At 42.0% G+C, this 15635-nt stretch overlaps 1 protein-coding gene and 2 long non-coding RNA genes across 3 annotated transcripts in view; 1 reads left to right on the top strand and 2 right to left on the bottom strand.

The window, feature by feature from the left end:
• The window catches only part of LOC310767021, a 962895-nt gene that overhangs the window by 265684 nt on the left and 681576 nt on the right, over nt 1–15635 (bottom strand). The window lies entirely within an intron of this gene.
• RYR3 (ryanodine receptor 3) overlaps nt 1–15635 on the top strand; it is a 265223-nt gene that overhangs the window by 61959 nt on the left and 187629 nt on the right. The gene's annotated exons all lie outside the window — the stretch shown is intronic.
• LOC310766905 lies at nt 8804–11859 on the bottom strand. Its single transcript, XR_014550516.1, has 3 exons — nt 11752–11859; nt 9767–10141; nt 8804–8928 (listed from the first exon to the last, which is right to left on the bottom strand). It is a non-coding gene; the product is annotated as an uncharacterized lncRNA (long non-coding RNA).

The following is a 15635-nucleotide window of genomic DNA, read 5'->3' as shown; positions in this document are numbered from 1 at the left end:
CCTGTTCACAGCAATATTGTCCTCAGTATCACTTGGTGCTCTTGCTCTCATTTTGAAAAAAATATCTATTCATATTCTGCATATATTTTTTTTTTTTAAAGATACTATACTATACTGAAATGTTTAAACATTTCTTTGATTATCCTGAAATCTTCTGGCCACACTTGCCATCCTCTCCTGCCACACCAGTGTGGCATGCCACACCCTTTGAGAACCACTGTTTTTAGTCATGAATCAAACTAGTACATAGTAAGTTACCCCTTTCACACATGCAGCCAGCAGGATGGGAAAGTATGGTATGGTAAAGTAAATGATACACATGTGAAGGATGCAACTAAGTGGGAGGGGCTGATCGACTGGGTCTTTCCCTTCCAATTTGCACCTTGCCATGAGAAAGTATGGGGACGCGGGTGGTGCTGTGGGTTAAACCACAGAGCCTAGGACTTGCCGATCAGAAGGTCGGCAGTTCGAATCCCCGCGACGGGGTAAGCTCCCGTTGCTCAGTCCCTGCTCCTGCCCACCTAGCAGTTCGAAAGCACGTCAAAGTGCAAGTAGATAAATAGGTACCGCTCCGGCTGGAAGGTAAATGCCGTTTTCGTGCGCTGCTCTGGTTTCACCAGAAGCAGCTTAGTCATGCTGGCCACATGACCCGGAAGCTGTACGCTGGCTCCCTCGGCCAATAAAGCAAGATGAGCGCCGCAACCCCAGAGTCGGTCGCGACTGGACTTAATGGTCAGGGGTCCCTTTACCTTTATGAGGAAGTATAATCATCAGGCCAAAAAGATCACATTATTCATACATTGTGGGATCACACTATGTGGAAGCAGTGCCCATGATGTAGGCTTGGCACATGCCAAAACACCTGGGTTGTGTTTGTTTCACTGGAATGAGCAACCTTCTCCTGCTTAGCCATCTTATGCACAATGGCACAAAGGCATGTATCCAGTACCCAGCAAGGAAACCATCACCCCGCTTGTGAACTTCCTAAGGAATGTCTACCAGAGTCATCCTGGCTCCTAGAGCTCCAAATGCTCCATGGAGCAAAAGGAACTCTTCCAACTCTTAACCCTGTCTGGTCCTAACAGAGCCATGTAACTTCCCTTGTGCTTCAGCAAGGGCAGCAAGCAAGTGATGCCGTAACAATAGCAGTGGTTCTGTGTTGTCAGCAGGGATGGGGACCAGCAGTGTCTTATGCTAATGCTGGTTCCCTCTTGTCCCATTATGAGAGCTGCTGTGTGAGCAGCACAGCAGCTGATAACACTGGATCATTAGCATGCTCAGTTTTGTTCTTAGTTGCTTGGGAGTAAGCCAGAGAACATTACAACCTCCTGGTTAAGCAGTTAAATTCCATCTTTCTTTCTTTTTCCAAGATAGGACCAAAGTGTGAACATTAAAAAAAACCCCAAAAACCTGCATTCTCTGTTTTCATACCTTACGTATAAATGCGCTCTTTCTCTTATCGCAACTGAAGTTTGATTTAAAGAGTTGTACATTGGGCACCTTAGAAGAGCATCTGATTAGTAGTGAGGACTGCAAATTGCCAGGTCGATATATGATATATGAATACACAGAGGCATAAACTCTGGAGTGGAAAGAAACAGGAAAGACTTACAGAGGTTGTCTTTTCTGCTTTTACAGGGAGTTGTTAGATAGCTGGACAGTTAAACAAGTGTACGTAAGAAGTATGCAGTTTTATGCTTTGGTTTCTGTATAGAGAATTAAAACACCACATTTACCTGTATGTAAGAATATTACTTTAAAGTAAATAAGCTATTGGATATGCATTCATTTTTTCTACAAACAGACTATATTAAACAAATTTCAAATAATATAGTCAACATTGGGACTAATACGTCAATTCAGTCTAATTTTTTGATTTTAAAAACTCATTCGCAGTCAGCAACACTAATATTGTATATGAGACAATATCACTCACGTCATGGTAGAAACTTGCAAATAAGATAAAAACAAAGAGGAAGGGTGAATAAAAGGATATAGGAGCATGGCAGGAGAGGCTGACTAAATTTTGTGCTTTCACTAATGGAAGCCTCCATCATATCCTCTTTAGTCCTAGAGTCTTTCGAACGAAAGGCTAATTGCCTGTCCACCTAATTGCCTGTCCACCTAATTGCCTGTCCATTTTTAAGGTTTTGTATTCAACCATGAGTGCTAGAAACATGCTCTTTTATCAGTCAAATGAGTACATACTGGATATTGCCTTAGATGTGTCTCATAGTCTGAGTATGACACTGCAGTAAACTAGAGTAAACAACTCCAATTCCTTGGCAGTAGCTCTCTGAGTGCAACAGAGATATGTGCAGAGAGTTGTTCTGGAATTGCAGTGCATGATCAAGCCTTAGTATGTCTTGAGTCCTCTATTACCAGGGCAGAATGTGGTTTCATATGTGCGTCTCCCCCCTTTAATGGGGCATATCCACATGACATTGTCCCTATCCCAGTGTTGCCCCAGACCTTTCTCCCTTTAAATGTGTTGTTTTCTGACCCTTGGAAAGTCCAAAAATCCAGGATTGGAAAAAAACAACAACAACAACAGCGCCCTGCATTAAAAGGGGAAAGGTCTGGCACAACAACTGGGATGGGGTTCCCATTTTGCTCCAGTGTGGTTAAGCTAATAGTGGCAACAGGCAACTATCCTGGGATAAAATGTTTTATGCATTCATACACACAGATACTGCTCTGGTTTGCATTTCACATTGAAGTATAGTTTACATTAAACCATGGTTTATGGTGCTGTTCGAACTGGGCCACTGAATGTTGCTTGAATTGATTGTCTAAAGTCTTTTGACATGAGGGCTGCAACAAATTAAAACACCAAATGTGCTTCCTCATGCCTATCTGTACTGCCTGACAAGCCAGCCTATCTTATGAGCTGGCCTGTTATTTCCCATGCAGCTGTTTTTGTTCTCTTTGCATAAGCTGTTTGATTTACCCTTATTTTTTATTTATATGTTTAATCATGGAATAATTTTTGATCCATCTTCCTGTAAACAGAGCATAAAGAAACTCTTGACTATTGCAGCAACATGGAAAAAACCCACTATAATTATGGAAATCAGCTTTCCTTCAGCAAAATGTCCCTACAGTTTCCCCCTTACGGGGCATCTAGAAGGCACCTGTCAAAATCAATGCTAGGGAAAAGTAGAGTTGTGATGGATAAAACCTGCGTTAGAATGCAAGGATCCTCAGAAGTAGAAAATAGGACACATAAATATAAATACTGGCAGCAGTTTTCTTTTTGAATAAATGATAAATTATTCCAACTTGCTTCGTGATTAAAGGGGGGGGACCCTCCCTTGACTGGGAATTTTCATGCTTCTCTGGGCTTATTATTATTTAAATATACTTTTAACATTTTCCTCTTTCTTTCAGCAGTAACATAAAAGTAGTGCATTAATTTGCCAGAAACTGTGGAATAACAAGTAGACCATAAGGGTTCCTTTGGGCAGGAAAAGCCAGAGGGAATTGTTTTTAAGCAGGAAAATGGAAGTTGAGCAACTGTATCCTATTTGGGTTGTGTACTGTTTACTTATGATGGGGAAATGTCTGTTAGAAAAATTGCAGGCATGTCTGAACGGTGTGCGGGATAGAATGGTGCAGTGTTTGAATGCTTAAAGATGTGTGATTTTTACACATAACCTGCATCAATGGATGTTTTAAAAATTTGTTTTATTTGCATACCATCCTTCCTGCGAGGAGCTTCAAGCACTATGCATTGGATTTGCAAGCCTAGGGATCAAGCCTAGGTCCGTTTGGACCATCTGCTCATATATGGGAAAAACATAGTTGACATCCTATGACCAGCTGTCTGGGAATAAGTCCAGCTTATTTGAGTGTTTTCTCTTCTGCTTCTCATAAGATTTGAATAAGCTCTGAGCCGAGCAATGAGTGGGACATTGCTAGCATGGTTTATATTGGTTATGTATAATATACAAAGTGACTTAGGTTATATTAGGGTCACATCAGGATGATTGGTGCACTAACGAAATCACGCTGGAGTTATTTATTATCCAGGTTTCAGCGGTATATGTGTTCTAGTGGCACACAAAATGGAATAACTTCACAAGTGTCACAGCCCGTCTCTGTAATATAAAACAAACAGTAGCTTGGGCATTCTGACATGAGCGATAGAAAAGGAAATGCAAGTGCTGTTCTCATGGAAGGTTTGTGAATTTCTATGGACAGAGAGAGAGAGAGAGAATGATGCCCTGGTCCTATATGAACCTGACTATTCACTTAGTTCAGGAACAGGGACCATGTGGTCCTCCAGACATTGGATTCCAGAAATTTCCAGCTCCCACAGGTACCAGTCAGCATGGCAAATGATGATGGGTGTTGTAGCCCAACAGGGAAGGGCCATGCCGTCCCTGTTTCTGACACAGAGATTTATCATAGACTCTTTTCAGGAAATTTGTTTAAACTCTATGTAGCTAGCTACAAGGCAACTTGGAATTGGGCCTTCTCTGTTTTGGTTTCCTTATTATCATGGAACACATTCCCTGCTCCCCACAGAACACTCGGCACACGCATGTTTTTCATTTGTTTTTTCTCAAGTCTTTGATTTAATAACATCATGCTCTTTTGCTATCCATGCTGCTCTTGGTTCTGCCTTGTTCTGTTAATAACTGTTTCACAACATTTTTATATTTATTCTTTTATATATATGTTGACTAAGCCACCTTGAACACATTTCACATTTCACAGTAAACCATAGTTTATCACGATGCATAGCAAGCCTCAGGCTTATGCACCCCTCTTCCCCTCTCTTCTTTCCATGCAGCTGGGAGGAAGACTTCAGAAGCTTTTTCTTTCAATTTTAGTAAACCATGGCTTCTTGTTTGTCCAAAATGGGGACCTGGTTTAACAGTGATCATTTGCAAAACAAACCAACTTCAAAACATGGATAAGAACCCATGCTGGCATGTTTAAACTCATCATGGTCTAGCATGATCATTGCCCATGATATAAATATTTTTTCTTCAGTAAAGTTGTCCATATTTAGTGGGAAGATCTGGCACATTTCTTTGTGTCGGGGAAGTGCTTGCAGGTGTGAATGGGCAGATTACTGTGTGCAGCAAGAGGTAGGCAGCTGCTGCTTTGTTTAAACTATGGGTGTGAGTCTGGCATGTGTATGAACTTCTTTTATTATTGTAAATAAGAGTCCTGATTAGCATACCAAATTTATAGACTTAATTGTCAAAAAAGAGAGAGACCACTTTAAGACTTCAAGGCTGTTGATTAATACATTTTACGCTTTTGGTAAGCAAGCGGGGTGGGGGTGGGGGGAGATAAAGAATTCACCTGGAGGGCATCATTGTAAGGAAAGCTACAAGGAAGAAGAACAGTAAATGTGCCAGCTAAAATATCCCAATGGGTTTTCTTGGTAAACGCAAGAGCAGCTATCTTATATGCTGACCACTTTCTTTGGTCTCATAAATGTGATTATGTAAAGCTGCTGCAGTACTATGGCAGTAATTTACTATTCCCTGCAGCTCAATTTTATATTTAGCGTGCTGCATACAAGTTGGTTTCTTGGAAGCATCAGCTTTTGAAGATAATGACTGTTAAATATAGTGGACACAATCTACCTGCGTAAACCCTATTGCAATGATACTTAGATCTTAAATAACTCCTGCTATTATTATTATCATTAACAACAAGAACTTCCTGGTGGATTGTGCCCATCATTATTGCTTATTTTAGATAAATATTAAAACACGTTCCTTCAATATGTATATGTATATGTCTAAATATTGTTTTGAGTTTCTGCTTTAATATGTCACACACCACACACACACACACACATACACCATTTGTGAGACTAAATTTTCATTTACTATTTTGTTTTCAACTTTGCTAGCCTAGAGAGCTCTCCGAATGGGTACGTTCTTAATTCATTTGTCTGATCTTCAGCCATCGCATGAAACTCAATCCATTTGTTCCTGTGATAAATGAAACTTTTTGCCTGTCAATGCTCATTCTGTATGCTGGTTGTTCCATGTGGTTTTTTGTTGTGGCTATAAAACCTCAGGACTAATGATCAGCCATGAAATATGGGCCTTTGCTAAACTTTCTTTTGCGCTTTACAATCATCGGCATTTGAAGCTATCAATAAAAGGTCTTTGGCATTTTTAAGTCTCTGAGAGCTTTTATATCTAGTGCAATGCAGTCCTGAACATGTTTTCTAAGAAGTAAAGTCCACTTATTTCAATGAGATTTGTGCATAGGACTACAGTCTACATATTTAAAATTTAGTTGTCACACAACATATAAGGATAAAATCAACAAATGATCCATAAAAACATAGTTAAAAACATAAATAAAACATCTGTAAATATCAATAAAAACTGATACGTTAAAAGGGGGAAATTTTTGTAAAGCCCTATCTCAACATAAAAAGTTTTCAAAAAACATTTGAAAGGAGACAGATGGTTCCTGCTGAACCTCTACTGGCAGGGAGTTCCACAGGGCAGGGCCTGACACACCAAATGTTCAGCAGCCAAAGATCAGGGGCATGAGGAGCCATCAGAAATTCTCCATCACATGGTCTCATTGATCGAGGTGGAGCATAAGTAACTGGACCTAAATTGTTTAGGGCTTTGTGGGTTGACACAAATGCCTTGAACCTGGCCTGATAGTAAGGGAGTGACAGTTGCTCTGAAGGACTGTCCCTCTTTAACAGTAGCAGGGGTGAACTTTGGCCTTTCAAATTCCAGCAGTGCCCCGGTGCAAACCAAAAATTTGGCGGCGGCACCTCTCGCCTTCTGCTCTGCTCAATTCACTGCATCATAGTTGCAATGCCCTGCGGCGCCCCCTTAGGCTTGGTGCCCAGTGCAGCGGAACCCGTCGCGCTACCCTAAATCCGCCTCTAACAGTAGGACACTTGACCGCCCTACTGCCATGTTTGGCACTTTTCTACTCTCTGCCAACGTTTGCCTTTGAGAAAGGGAAGGAAAGGAGCATGTTGGTAATGACACAAATTGTCACTCTGTTGGCAGCTGGGAAACCGAAGGAGAGGGTGGACTCAACAACAAGAGTTTAAAAGACAGAATACATATATTTATCAATGCAGGGCTGATAAACCATACCACTATCTCACCATCTGGTATGGTTTGGGGGTGGGGAGGGCACTGTGCCGAAGGCCACCTCACACCTGGCATTGATCCTGATAGTCCTATCCATGGAAATCTGTCAACTCATTGTATTATGAAGATTCCCGGCACAGCAGGCGAGAGTTTGCACCTGGTTGTTCTTATGCATTCACTGGTTTTCCTTCTCTGAAATCCCACGCAGAGTTTGAGAAAAATCTGCTGGTCAGCAGAGCAGTCAGCCCCCCAGTACTTTTGTGCAATACTAAATCATCACACTGTGTTAATTTTATTTTCCTAATCCACTGGGAAATTAGTGATTACTTAAGAACTTAACCCTCCAAGGAGGCAGATGCCCGCATAAGTGGGAATGAAATTCTTTAAAAGCCGGCAGCCACAGACCCTCAACTTGCTCTCAGTGTAGTTTGCAGCTGACCGTTTTAATTAAATACTAATACAGTAACTTTCTGTTCCACTTTTTTCCCCCTCTTGTTCTCATTGTGGCTTTCAGCTATGTAGTGTAGGGTGGGAAAATCCCACACTACTGCCTGTTGGGTGTTGGGCTACTTTTTAAAAAAGTGTTTGCCACAGCAAGGCAGAAAGGAAAACATATTCTGAGGGCAAGTATTTTACTTCTAAAGGAAGAGCCTGGAGGTCACAGTCTTCATTTTGAAAGCTCCAAGCCCTAATCCCAGATGCACTGGAACTGATGGATATTGTGCTTTGCTACTAGGAGTACCCTCTTCTCTTTCTCAAACCTGATTTGGCTAACCTGCCACCTTCCAGATGTTTCTGAATTACAGCTCCTATCAACCCCACCCAGCATGGTCAATGTCCAGGGTGATGGAAGTAGTAGTTCAGCGACATCAGGAGGGCCTCAGGTTCTCCATCCTTGCTCAAGGCCATGTTCTTTATCATTGCTTTACATATTCTGGGATTAAGCCTTGACATTGAAAATGGGTTCTGGTGTTCAGCTGCAGTGAGTCATTGGCCAGATTCAGTTCTGCTGATGCTTCATGTAACACCTAGAAGTAAACTTGAGTTCCGTGCAACTTGCAATCCTATGCATGTCTGCTCAGAAATAAGGCCCATTGAGCTCAATGGGGCTTATTCCCAGATCAAATGGGTACAGCGCTGCAGTGCCAGTGAGTTTAGGATTGAAGCTTTATGCTGCAAAGTTTATACCTGTTTATATGCTCAGTGGGGCTTCCATGTTAGAGATTATAGTATTGCAGCCTTGTGTTTCAGTTCCACATTTTGGAATTTCCAGTTGGAAATCCCTTCATAAAACACTGGGAATAGGGATATTTCCACAACTGGAGATGAGGCTGGAGTTATACTAGAAGCCCAAAGAAGAAAGTCTTAATGGAATTTATAGGCTACTTCTTTCTTCACATTAAGGATCTTGTGAATTGCCAGGCATGCAAGAACAAAATTCCCAAAATTCCCAGGATTGGATGAGATTGGATGTACTGATATTGGTGTGCATTACCTTTCTTCACATGATTTGGCTTACTTGCTTGAGCCATCTGGATGTTATTCTAATAACTATCGCTCACACAGTACATTTTAAAGAATCAAAGTGTTTCTTACAAATTTTCTCACTTATCTTTACAACAACCCTGTATGATTATTATTCTCATGTTGTAACTGGGGAAGGAGATCAGGACAGAGATAATAGTGGTTGCCTCGGACAGCTTTATGGCTGAAGTCAGATTTGAATGCCGGATTTTCTGATTCACATGATTCTCAGCCATTGCAACAAAGCAAATTGTTTCCACATCTGGCAGGCAGCATATATATCACGGAAGCTTCCAACACCCTGAAATCAAGATTAGGCTGATTGTGAGTATCTAGATCTTTCTGTTTGATGAATTGCGAATAAATAATTGCTTAGAAAATTGGTTTTCAACCACATTTGGCAATTCTGAAAGCTGTACACAGATTTGTCATTAGGAGGGCATTTAGACTTCATGAGCAAAACTAGAAAATACTTACGAACAGCTGAACACAATGACAGCATCAGAAAATCTTCAGATGCAGTCATGACCTATGATAGGACACACAGGCACGCAAACTGCCTTAGCAACTGAATCACAATATCTGTGGGTGGGGATGGGGGAATCTCGTGCAAAAAATAAAAATAAAGACAGATTGCAAAGGCGTCTTCATTAAAAAGATGATGTCCTGACCTGTTTGTCACACTGCTTGTCATGCACTTATTGTGTCAACAGAAGTCAGAGAAGCTTGCCAAGCTGGGCTGTGTGAATTTGTGTCTTGAGAGTTACTGTTAGTTTAGAAAAGACCCAAGTATGCCGACTGAGATGCAAAATAATAACATGCCCTGATACTGCTGGTCTTAAGGGCCAGTCCTAAATAGTTCAGACAGGTGTTAGAATCAACATTTGGGATGGCTTCACATGTTATGAATTGCAGCAAGAATAGAAGCAACTTACACATCTGCTATTCCTGCTTCACCTGTGAAAGAGGATTTTCTGTACCCGCCTCTCCTTCTCCCTCCCATGACTTGGGAAAATTACAGCTCTGTTTCACCTGGATATTAATAGATGCAGGCTAGTTACTTTATTACAAAATTCATATAGCAAATTTATTATGTTATGTTACGGTATAAAAATAGTGACTGTATCTTTTTATCCCACCTCCTCTGTATGATGTCTAGGGATGTACTTGCCATGGGATGGGATGTCACTGCCCCTTGGGTTTTCTTCCTCCCAGTCCCCTTCATTGTTTCCCACTTGTGGAGACTGAGAGAACTGGAAGGGTGACCATGTCCTCTTGCACCTTGAGCATCCCTGGACATTGTGTAGGAGGGAAAAGGCACAGGGCTGTCCTCTTCATCAGCAGTCCCATGGCTACTCTTCTGTCTTAATCCTAGCTTGAATTGAATGAGCTTGCCTCATACATGGATCTCAGTCACACATCTCAGCAAAGTAAGATGTGTGAGTGTCCCTTTTGCCTGTTTCACCAGGGTTGTGGATGCAAACATCACCTGTCCATCTAGCTCCCAACATTTCCTGTAAAATGTAAAAACAAACCAACCACATACCGCGCCCTGGACCTCATTTTCCTTTTGAATGTTGTCAGGCCACTTCAACCCTGCTTTGTTTCAGTCCTGGTCAAATAATAATCTGTAATTTCTGGAGGCGACAGAGGGGAAATGCTGCGCAGTTGCCTAGCAATTGAAGGATATACCTTTCAACCGTTTGGGGTGACTCATCCCAAATCACAGGCAGACTGCAATAACATAGAGGACAAAATGCAATGTAGCTCGCAGGGGCATCTGTTTTGTTCCTGCAATGGCATAAAGCTGCATGATGCTTTCTTTGCTCAATTCTCACAGTGAGCAACCTTCAAGCTGCATGTGAATATTAAGCTGAGACCAGTTGCTTGCATTCAACAACAGGAGGGCAGTAAAATGGTAATGATCCTCGTGTAGCTTCAAAATGGGTGACTGCTATCTCTGGCCATTGGCCTCTCGTCTGCTCAGGCACTCAGTTGTGTTCAGTTCTTTCCGTATGGAAGTGTACTTGGTCAGATGTGAGGCAGGAAGGGGATGGAACCTTATGGGAAGTGTAGTTTTGTTATATTTGAAACATTTATATATCACTTTATATTAAAGGAAATGTCTGAAGCAGTGTACAAAAAACTTCATAAAACAATAAAAATAATATAATATGGAAGCAGAGGAATTCAATACCATGCACCAGGGGTCAGCAAACTTTTTAAGCAGGGGGCCTGTCCACTGTCAGTCACACCTTGTTAGGGGCTGGACTATATATATATATATTTTTGGGGGGGATGAACAAATTCCTATGCCCCACAAATAATCCAGAGATTCTTTTTAAATAAAAGGACACATTCTACTCATGTAAAAACACGCTGATCCCCGGAATGTCCGTGGGCCGGATTTAGAAGGCAGTTGGGCAGGATCTGGCCCTCGGACCTTAGTTTGCCTACCCATGCCATACACTGTGCCAGATCAGTGTTAACAGTCAGGAAATGTCTGTGAACAAATAGGCTCTTAATATACACTGAAAACATAACATAATCTGCTCATAGCTAATCCCCCCCCCACCTCTGCTTCCAAACCTTCTGTGAGGAAGGCACTACAATCTCTTCCTCCCTGCTCCTGTTTTATTCTGCTGGCCAGGCAGGGCACATGACACTCATTTTACAACACACAGATGTCTGAGTTTGAATTTCTGAAAATTCAAATCTAAGTGGGACTACAGGACCATAATCAGTTTTTAAAAGAAGACGTCGTCTATATGCTTTCTGGTAGCTCTATCTGGTTACTTAATATGTAGGTTTTCTAAATATTTATGATCACCCTTCTTGGTTGGATAACAAAAACCTCAAAATCTTTACACAATTTCTATTAATTTTTTCACAATTCCATCCCATTGGATTTCCCCATTAGCACAATTCCTGGATGGAAGACCCTCAAATAACTAAGATGCATGTCATTCCATATGCAAACAATACTGATTTGTAGTAAACCTCTCATTTTAATGTAGAATTAAAGATATGTTGAGCATGATGTCAGGCCCAATCCCACACTTCCTCTCATAGGGAGAAGGCAGGTTTCGAGTTTATCCTTTTCCCATCCCTGAAAAATCTTTACCTTCCTTAGAAGCCTGTAGCATGATTTGTAGAATACGCAGGCGTTGAAGGTTCCCTTGTTGATGAATACCTGAGCAAGGAGTGGGGTGGGTGGGTGCTGATTAGCCCTGCCCCCCATCCCATGTATATCACACATGTTTGTGGGGCAGGTTATAGGCACAAAGGCTTCTGTGGAATTTTGAACTCCTCACTATGGATGTAGTTCATGCTGCGTGTGTGGGTATCAGAAAAGCATGCAACGTCAGAGTGCAGAGCATGGGTCTGCTCAGTGCAACCCTGTTTCTTGCCCACAGGTTTGTTTTATTTTAAAAAAATAAATAAATGTAGATTGCTTAATCAAGGAAGAAAAATCTTTAAGTGGCTTACCTAAAATAGCTAATGTTCTTCAGCAAAGGAGCTGCAGCCTGCACTAAAAGCTAATATTTAGGTATCTGTGGCCCTGCAGGGTTGCAACTTTAATCACAGCAGCAGGGCAGCAAAAATTATTTTTTTTGTGTGTGAAAATTGTATCAGATGGCTGTGATACCTTCTGTCCATAATGACATTTATTATTTGGTGCTTATTTAATATTTTCAAGGCTCTACACCATGGACGGTAAATTCTATCTTCTATTGTAGAGCTGTTTGAATATCAGAATGGTGGATTAATTAAAGATGATTTTGCCTTGCCTTGCACAAACATTAAGCTGCATTTGTTCAATGTGTAAAAGAGAGAAGATATAACATTTGGGGAATATTTAATTTTGGTAAACAACAACCTGATCAGTGTCCAACACTCAGTATTGTACAATGCATTACTGCAATATTACATTTATGTAGCTAATTCCATTATTCTCACATTCACCCTCCAAATGCACTAAACTTTTTTTTAATGGATGTATCCATTATGTCTTTAACTGGGAAAATGCGAGTCAGTCTAAACTGCCTTGCATCAAAAGTCATCATCTCCTGGCACAGCACTTCCCTGATCTTCAAAGGGGTCCCACTGGACTGCTAATTAGCAAAATGAAAGCTGTAGGAAAATCTCCCATCTGGTTTGGCCCTGAGTTTGTAGTTGGCCCTGTTCACTTCAGTCAGCCTAGCTGGTGAAGATTTGATGGAGGAAAAATAGCAACACAAATTTCATTATTGCAAGTGTGTTCTTTTGGCTGTGTAGCAACTCAGTGCTCTCAACTGAAGTGAAAGTAATCCTGAGGAGAGTGATATAGGATTGTTGCACCCCTACATCTTGGAATCAGGGTCAGCATGATCTGCCTTGCCGTCTGCTGCATAAATGAACTCAGAGGGATACATCGTAAAACCTACCACAAAGCAATCTAAGATGTAGCTTTCATCTCACTATGTGGTTTGAACATCAGAATATTAGAGGTCAGGCCTCACAATTAGGTGGATTAGTAAGTCATAAAATCACTGTGTGGGTTGTTGATTCATTTTTCATTTGATCAGCATGTGCCTCCAGTGGAAATCTTATGCCAACGAGTAGTGGCAATTACTTTGTTCTTGGATAGCCAACTGGATTTGTAATCTTGGCAGGGAAATCTAATCACATTTTTTAAAATGTCGACAATGTTTGTATGAACTTTCCAAGTCTTATATAGCCCTAACCAGGATTTCTTATTCATACCATGTACAAAAGACGCCAGCAAGTTTTCCCAAAGAAATATTGAAGTTCGCCAATCTTGGGATCAGTGGGGATCTGTCTGTAGGTAGAATGTGTCTTGAGTACAAAACAGAAAATGAGAGGGTTAAGTAGCACCTTTGGACACACCAACTTATCCATCTGCAGTGTAGAAACACTTCTACCAACGTTGTTTCAAGTGTTATCAGCATGCAGTATTTTATTAGCCATGTGCTTCCATCAGGTTTTCACAGTCACTTGTTCATCTGTATGTAAGGCAATATATAGTACTGTAAAATCTTCATCAACGCTCATATGCGGCAAGGTGATCTTGTAGGTAAACTGGTCCCAAGTTGTTAAGGGTTTCATATTCTGATAGTGACACCTTGAACTTGACCTGATAGCAGATGGGCAGCCAGTGCAGATTTCTGAGCACAGGTGTTATATGCCGACAATGCCTCGCTCCTGTGAGCAGTCGTGCTGCAGCATTCTGCACTAGATCAAGCACAAGCGAAGCCCTGCATAGAGTCCATTGCAGTCCTTAAGTAACCAGTACATGAACTACTATGGCCAGGCTCTCCTGGTTCAGGAATGGTCATAGCTGTTGAACCAGTCACAGTTGGTAAAAGGCACCTCTAGCCACTGAGGCTACTACCTGTTCTTCCAGTGACAGAGTTGGATCCACAAGAACCCCCCAAATTGTGAACTTGCTCCTTCAGGGGGAGTGCAACCCCATCCAGGGTAGACAATTGGCCAATTTCTCGGACATGGGAACTACTTACCCCCAGTGCCTCATCTTGCCAAGATTCAAGCTTGATTTTCCTAATTCATTTTACCACTGTGTCCAGACAGTGGCCAAGGACTGTGTCCAGGCATGGCCTCTCCTGATTCAGAACTTATGGAGAAGTAGAGCTCAGTGTCATCAGCATACAAATGGCACATTGCCCTGAATCTCCTAATGACCACTCCCAGTAGCTTCATGTAGATATTAAATAGCACTGAAGATAATATAATCCCTTACGGCACCCCATAACGTGGTTATCAGGGGGCCGAGAAACAGTCTCCCAATGCTACTCTGTGGATTCGGTCTTGAAGGGAGGATCAGAACTACTGTAACACAGTGTCCCCAATTCCCATTCCCTGAAGCATGGTCGATGGTATTTAAAGCCAATGAGAGAAGCAGGAGCAAGGTCACACTCCCTGTGTTCCTTTCTGTGCAGGGGTCATCCATCAGGGTGACCAAGGCCAACTAAATTCTGTGGCCAGGCCCAAACCCAGATTGGAATGGGTGTTCTCTGATAATGCCTTCAGCTGCCCCACCATCGCTCTCTACACCACCTTCCCCAAACCAGAAGTCAAACTGGGACTGTCCAAAATGACCCCACTGGCTGGCTACTAGAGTATGCAATGCAAGCTGCAAAATGAACATTTTTTGCATTCCACACTGCTGCATGGTAGGCACAATTATGTGTTCTGACCAGTGTTTGGTTGGCTTCAGAGCAAAACTTGCACCACTTGCATTCCTGTCCTTGTCTGGCTTGCTTTATAGTCCAGAGCGCCTCAGAGTACCAAAGGGCTACTCGTATTTCAGAACATCAGAGAGGATGCTCAGGAGTGATTGTGCCAATCACACGTTTCATCTTGCCATTCCATAGTGAGACCATGTCTTCAATGGGATTGCCAGCTTTCTTCACTGGAAAATACTTCAGAGCATACAGGGTCACATCAGTTTCCATTGGTTTCCAAGAGCAGGCAATCTGAATAGAACCCCACCTTTACACGGGGGAATTGCCGCAGTCAGCCCAAACTTAACCAGATAATGGTTGCACATATCTCTTGGGGTGATGATCACATCAAGGGTGTACCCTGCCTGGTGTGTTGAACCAATGGCCATCTGACAAAGACCAAAGGTGGTCATGAAGGCCATGAAGTCTCAAGCTGGCCCAACAGCCGCGTCTAACAATACCCAAAAACTTCCTTGACCAACTGGATAAGGGATGCTGCTGGACAACAGCATTCCTGATTTGTCTCTCTGGCCTGATAACAGGTGCAGACCCACTTAGCCCAAACCAAGGTCAAGAAGCTTCCTAGGCAAAGAGATGGTGTTCTTGCAGTACCAAAAACCCAGGTGGGCACAGCTGGATAAGGTCAGGCTCGTCCCGTTCACTCTCTCCAAGTCTATGTAATGCAAGCCAGCTCTGCAACAATCAAGTTGTGGATGAGCATGGTTTTATTATGGACAGATTATGGATATATTTCTCATTTTTG

Source organism: Podarcis filfolensis, assembly GCF_964270895.1.
Source record: "Podarcis filfolensis genome assembly, chromosome: 1".
Lineage (NCBI taxonomy): Eukaryota > Metazoa > Chordata > Lepidosauria > Squamata > Lacertidae > Podarcis > Podarcis filfolensis.
Note: the sequence above shows the minus strand (reverse complement) of the source record. Positions and strands in the feature narration are given on the sequence as shown.